At 39.9% G+C, this 7,288-nt stretch overlaps 1 long non-coding RNA gene across 1 annotated transcript in view; it reads right to left on the bottom strand.

Moving 5' to 3' along the window:
• Positions 1 to 2,715: 2,715 nt before the first annotated feature.
• Positions 2,716 to 7,288, bottom strand: part of LOC138853991 (uncharacterized) — a 168,828-nt gene continuing 164,255 nt past the window's right edge. Inside the window, exon 3 of the long non-coding RNA XR_011393169.1 lies at positions 2,716 to 2,830. This is a non-coding gene — a long non-coding RNA (uncharacterized lncRNA). The remainder of the gene's footprint in view (positions 2,831 to 7,288) is intronic.

The raw sequence follows: 7,288 nt of genomic DNA, 5'->3' as shown, positions 1-7,288 counted from the left end.
CAGCCTCGCACTAGTGTTCTTGAAGATTGAGACCCTTATGCAATACATGGGAATCTTTATTGGGAAAACGTTTCGCCACACAGTGGCTTCATCAGTCCAGTACAAAGCAGAAAGGTGTAAGGAGAGGAGGAGTTTGAGGTAATCAGTCCCTCAGCCTGGAGTCGATGTGTTCAGTCCATCAATCTTGTAGAAAGCACAGCATAGGGCCGTAGACGTGGCTTATATACTGTAGTTAGGTGAGGCGAAGCAGGTGTAGGCGGGGTCATAGTGGAACCATCCACTAGTCGAAGTAGGTCTTCGTCCAAAGATTGGACAAGTTTAGAAGAATTCTTCGTATCAAGATCCCATGATGCTGCACATCGACTCCAGGTTGAGGGACTGATTACCTCAAATTCCTCCTCTCCTTACACCTTTCTGCTTTGCATTGGACTGATGAAGCCACTGTGTTGAAACGTTTCCTCAATAAAGATTCCCATATGTTGCATAAGTGTCTCAATCTTCAACTTGTAGGTTTTATCACACTAGTGTTCTTATAATCGCCTGCCCTTACGGTGGCAAGTACTCTCCCTATCATCTACGGCCTTCAAGATAGTCAGCACTATACCAAACTATACCTTAAGTGATTATGATTATTGTGCACTACGGTCTAGTGCACAATAGCATATATTTTCCCTTTTCTACACAAAACTAAATAATTAAACGCAGTTTACTACCATTTAATGTTTCCAACATGTATTAGCTTCTGCTTGTATATATTAACTCATTAATTCATATATGTACATAAAACATCTTCGGTATATATATATATATATATATATATATATATATATATATATATATATATATATATATATATATATATATATAACGGTCAGATGGAGGTGGATGACGGCTCTAGGTCTTTCCTGTTGCAGCCAATATTTTTTCAAGAGCTTGCAATAGTGAAAAGGAATGGAGATGATCCCAGGTAGGTGAGTCTAGGGAGGCATCCTTCCAGGGAAGAGAGTGCCAAGGGCCACTGGCTTGAATGCCAAGTGCCTAACCATCCGATACCAGATGCCAAAGGATCCAGAAAGTAACTTTATTTAGGCACAGGTACACAAATACTGTTACATACATTATCCTCCATAGTAAGATGTGAAAATTATCTAGGATAACCCAAAAATTCGGACAAGGAAGTATTTTAAGAACCATCAGAGAAAAACAACCAATAAGCGTTAAATGTGTGATAATAAACCAGAGAATATAACGGTAATGACATATCAAGAATCAAGAACGAGCCAACAACCTTCCATACGTTTTGTACTAAACAAAAATAACTCGCTTAACCTTCCATAAGTTTTGTTATGAAGAAACAAAAATAACTCGCTCAACCTTCCATACGTTTTGTACTAAAGCAACAAAAATAACTCGCTCAACCTTCCATACGTTTTGTACTAAAGCAACAAAAATAACTCGCTCAACCTTCCATACTTTTTGTACTAAAGAAAAAAATAACTCGCTTAACCTTCCATAAGTTTCGTTACAAAGAAACAAAAATAACTCGCTCAACCTTCCATATGTTTCGTTACAAAGAAACAAAAATAACTCGCTCAACCTTCCATAAGTTTCGTTACAAAGAAACAAAAATAACTCGCTCAACCTTCCATACTTTTTGTACTAAAGAAAAAAATAACTCGCTTAACCTTCCATAAGTTTCGTTACAAAGAAACAAAAATAACTCTCTCAACCTTCCATATGTTTCGTTATAAAGAAACAAAAATAACTCGCTCAACCTTCCATAAGTTTCGTTACAAAGAAACAAAAATAACTCGCTCGTGTTTGTGGCATTTTTTTTCTAAAGATCAGGACATTCCTCTCATAACTCACACTTAAGAAAAAATTATCAATTTTTCTATTTCCAAAAACTTGCATAATCGTCAACAATATATTTTAAAGATTTTTTAATTCAAGGAAAAACTTATCCAGTGTTATGGAACCTTCCACAGTTACTGAAATATTTTCATTAATAAATGTTCACTACTTGTGTGACAAAGAAACATTCATCTGTGTAATTCACCAGTTTTTTTTTGTTTAACATCAGTAAAAGGCTGAAATAGTTCCCATTGCATTAGTAAATACAGTTGTTATATGTACAATCCTCAGAATGGGAATTGAGGAAAATGGATTGACTCGTACAAAAATTTATTTGTGCCTCTCTCGTCACATGTTCAACTGTCTGTATGCAATTATGGGCTTTTTTTTCTGTTGACTCTTTAAATAATTGAACCTCTGGCATCTGGAATCGGATAGTAAGGCATTTGACGGTCCGGTCAGCAGCTCTTGGCTTTCTCTCTCTTTTTCCTGGTTGGATGCCTCTCTAGAAACACCTACCTGGGCTGATTTCCATTCCTTTTCTCTATTGCAAGCTCTTAAAAAATGTTGACTGCAATGCGAGAGACCAAGAGTTGTCATTCAAGTTTCCCCTGTAGTTGTTTTGAATTTGTAATAAATTATTTGCGATTATTGCGTATATGTAGTATATAATTTTAGGAACAAATTTAATTATAAAAATAAGTGAATCAACAAATACTTTTACTATTACAAGAAAAAATATTAAAATTAGTAAGAATACTGTGTGTGTACTCACCTAATTGTGGTTGAGGGGTCGAATCATAGCTCCTGGCCTCCTGAGAGAGAGAGAGAGAGAGAGAGAGAGAGAGAGAGAGGGGGGGGGGGGGGGGCTCAGTAGAAGCCGTCTGGAGCAGGAATGGATCTCTTCGCTGCGTATTGTTTGAGCCGTCAAAGCGAGATGTCCACCAGGATGGGATCTGGCTCTGCCAAGGAACTCCTTTGAGAGAAAAAAATAACTATCTGTAGTACTGTATGAGTTCATAACTCGAAACAGTGGCATGAAACTGCAAGGCAGAAGATGCAACAGGATCGTATGCAAAGTTCTTTTCTTTTTTTACAAACGAATTATAGCAGATTGGAATAAACTACCGCTGATGTTGTAAGCTCGACGGCAATACAATAATTCAAGAACCAGCTAGAGAAGCACTTTGCAAATATTGGATTCAACTAGATACATCGTGCTTTAGTAGGAGTTGCCGGAACATAGGAAATAATAGGTTATTGTAGCTAGCAAGGGTATGGTGAGGGAGAAGAGGAATAAGAAGTTGGCTTGAACACTTGTCATTTCCTCAACCATTCACTAAACCCTCACTAAATCAACTCTTAAATTTCAGCAGACCTTCATTTACAAAAGATGGAGCAAAAGTCAACAGATTCCTGATTGCACAAAACTGCTTAAGGACGATCAGGTGACAGCGAGGCAACCGAATCAATAGTGGTAGAAGTTAAGGGTTGTGATGACCTTAGAAGAACCGGTGGTAATCAGAAGCAGAACTAATGGTGTAGACAGCTCTGTAAATAACAGTGGAGTGACATGAGTAGTGAGAGAGAAATAGTACTAACATAGTGTTTCATCCACATTCATCTCTCTTATAAGCTCCACGCTTCTTTTCTCGCTTGTTATTTACGCCAGAAGTGACCGGAGGGAGTGGAGGGTGGGAAGAGAGCCTTCTGTTCTAAATGGTTATAGCTATGGCCATAATTTTTAAAGGGGTGGACCGGTAAACCAGCGGAAGACCTCGGTCAAATGACCAAAGCTCCAACAGAGGGTCATCATCTAAGACCCGCGACAGGAAATACTTGTCCTTTTTCCTGACGAACCTTACCTAACCTAATCTGTTCTTATCACTGTCCCAAACACATAAATAAACGATAGTCCTTAAAAACCTTAATCTAGATAGAATATAGTTCTCAGCACATATCCCATGCATTCCCACGTACTCCTGTGATGCACGTCATCAGATGCATTTACTGAGCCAGTTAACCATGGCTGGAAGAGCACGAAAGGATGTGGTGGGAGATGTACATGCTAAACGGCCCCCTTGAAGTTCACGGAATTTTTTCTTATCTAAATATCTCGAACAATAACATCAGAGAAAGATCTAAGTTCACATGTAAGGCCAGCAATCAGATTTCACTGACAAAATGAGCAAACATGACTGTCATGTGCTGTGTACTTGGTCTGCCTATCATGTACAGTAGTTACATGTGTACTTATGAAATATCTTGAGAACTACTAAATACAGGGGGTGTACTCTATACAAAATTTGTTTTCATAGTCTTATGAACTTGGGTAATTAATTCGTCTCATTACTCACTAATTTACTGAATAATTTTATCAGGTAGTTCAACTTTGTTCTAAATTATGCCGAGTCTAGCTTCTTACATATCAAATTTCACGATCCTCGGTAAAATATCTAATAGCAAGGTAATCAGAAAATGCTCCAGAAAGTCCCAGTTTTTTTTTAAAGCTGCTTGACTATATTCAAGAAGGTCGGCTCCGGCTGAGAGATTTCATTACGTGAAATCCGTGTAAAGTAATATGTGAGGAAAACATTGCTAGCTTCGGTGGCCAGCATGAAAGTATCGCAGAGAGAATTAGTATTATTATTAACTTGGGAAACATCACACCCATACGGCTAATACAACACTAGGGGAATGTGAAGCAATCGGGTTTGATCGAAGAAAGTGGAGCGTAGACCCAGTTCAGTGGGTTAGAGTAGGAAAGTAACATTGTTAATGTTCACCTTTAACAGAATTTTAATTTATCTGCACTTTAGAGCGATAATTAAACTCGACTTTCACAAATTATGGAGTTAAATGGGTTTTCTAATCTCTAAAATGTTGGCAAACGTTATTCACAGGTATATACATATTGGGTGTATATATGCAGATATATACACTTATCGATATATATGCTCACTGAAGTCAGTTAGCAAAGGAAGGGATGCTAGTTCGGCAGAAAACAAGTGTCTCCATTCAAGGATAAAATTAAAATTTCCTGAATTCACTGTCTGTTCTTGTAAAGTCGTACTAAACAAAGTTAGTTTCCGTTTATTAACAAAAGTTAAAGAATTTTAAGGTTATATTATCAAATTTAAATATGAAAAACAACAGACTAAAGATCCCCGACCACTGCAACAATGACACTGGTCAAGCCAAACGAAGAAAGCAACGTTCGGGATATGCAAAGTTGTAATAAAGTTGGTAGAATTACCGACAATATGTAAAGTAAAAGGACGCAAGTGCAACTAATGTGACATTTTATTGTGGCAACGTTTCGCTCTCCAGGAGCTTTATCAAGCCATTACAAACAATGTGCAAAGAAAGGTATAAAATACCGACAATATGAAAGTTAAGACACATGTGCAACATCTGGATATCTTTATTGTAGTAGACGTTTCGCCATCCAGTGGCTTTATCAATACAGATTCTAGGACATAATAGGAAGACAGTAGAACTATATACAAAAGATGAGGTAATCAGTCCCTCGGCCTTGGAGTTAGTGTTCACAGCATCGTGGTGGAGGAGAGTCTGGAGCAAAGGCAAGAAGACTGGCGCTTTTTATAGGCGTCAGTGAATGGGACGGGCAGCAGACGAGGTCAGTCACTGGTAGGCGGGATTCCCCAGTGGAAGTAGGTCCTTCCCAAAGAGATGGGTTAGTTGCAGCAGCCGTGAAGAAGGTCTTGTAGATGTCCTCTGAACCAAGATTCCATGATGTTGCAGTGTCTGACAAGTTGTGCAAAGAAAGGTATAAAATACCGACAATATGAAAGTTAAGACACATGTGCAACATCTGGATATCTTTATTGTAGTAGACGTTTCGCCATCCAGTGGCTTTATCAATACAGATTCTAGGACATAATAGGAAGACAGTAGAACTATATACAAAAGATGAGGTAATCAGTCCCTCGGCCTTGGAGTTAGTGTTCACAGCATCGTGGTGGAGGAGAGTCTGGAGCAAAGGCAAGAAGACTGGCGCTTTTTATAGGCGTCAGTGAATGGGACGGGCAGCAGACGAGGTCAGTCACTGGTAGGCGGGATTCCCCAGTGGAAGTAGGTCCTTCCCAAAGAGATGGGTTAGTTGCAGCAGCCGTGAAGAAGGTCTTGTAGATGTCCTCTGAACCAAGATTCCATGATGTTGCAGTGTCTGACAAGTTGTGCAAAGAAAGGTATAAAATACCGACAATATGAAAGTTAAGACACATGTGCAACATCTGGATATCTTTATTGTAGTAGACGTTTCGCCATCCAGTGGCTTTATCAATACAGATTCTAGGACATAATAGGAAGACAGTAGAACTATATACAAAAGATGAGGTAATCAGTCCCTCGGCCTTGGAGTTAGTGTTCACAGCATCGTGGTGGAGGAGAGTCTGGAGCAAAGGCAAGAAGACTGGCGCTTTTTATAGGCGTCAGTGAATGGGACGGGCAGCAGACGAGGTCAGTCACTGGTAGGCGGGATTCCCCAGTGGAAGTAGGTCCTTCCCAAAGAGATGGGTTAGTTGCAGCAGCCGTGAAGAAGGTCTTGTAGATGTCCTCTGAACCAAGATTCCATGATGTTGCAGTGTCTGACAAGTTGTGCAAAGAAAGGTATAAAATACCGACAATATGAAAGTTAAGACACATGTGCAACATCTGGATATCTTTATTGTAGTAGACGTTTCGCCATCCAGTGGCTTTATCAATACAGATTCTAGGACATAATAGGAAGACAGTAGAACTATATACAAAAGATGAGGTAATCAGTCCCTCGGCCTTGGAGTTAGTGTTCACAGCATCGTGGTGGAGGAGAGTCTGGAGCAAAGGCAAGAAGACTGGCGCTTTTTATAGGCGTCAGTGAATGGGACGGGCAGCAGACGAGGTCAGTCACTGGTAGGCGGGATTCCCCAGTGGAAGTAGGTCCTTCCCAAAGAGATGGGTTAGTTGCAGCAGCCGTGAAGAAGGTCTTGTAGATGTCCTCTGAACCAAGATTCCATGATGTTGCAGTGTCTGACAAGTTGTGCAAAGAAAGGTATAAAATACCGACAATATGAAAGTTAAGACACATGTGCAACATCTGGATATCTTTATTGTAGTAGACGTTTCGCCATCCAGTGGCTTTATCAATACAGATTCTAGGACATAATAGGAAGACAGTAGAACTATATACAAAAGATGAGGTAATCAGTCCCTCGGCCTTGGAGTTAGTGTTCACAGCATCGTGGTGGAGGAGAGTCTGGAGCAAAGGCAAGAAGACTGGCGCTTTTTATAGGCGTCAGTGAATGGCAACATCATGGAATCTTGGTTCAGAGGACATCTACAAGACGGCTGCTGCATCTCTTTGGGAAGGACCTACTTCCACTGGGGAATCCCGCCTACCAGTGACTGACCTCGTCTGCGCCCGTCCCATTCA

Source organism: Cherax quadricarinatus, chromosome 45, assembly GCF_038502225.1.
Source record: "Cherax quadricarinatus isolate ZL_2023a chromosome 45, ASM3850222v1, whole genome shotgun sequence".
Classification (NCBI taxonomy): domain Eukaryota; kingdom Metazoa; phylum Arthropoda; class Malacostraca; order Decapoda; family Parastacidae; genus Cherax; species Cherax quadricarinatus.
Note: the sequence above shows the minus strand (reverse complement) of the source record. Positions and strands in the feature narration are given on the sequence as shown.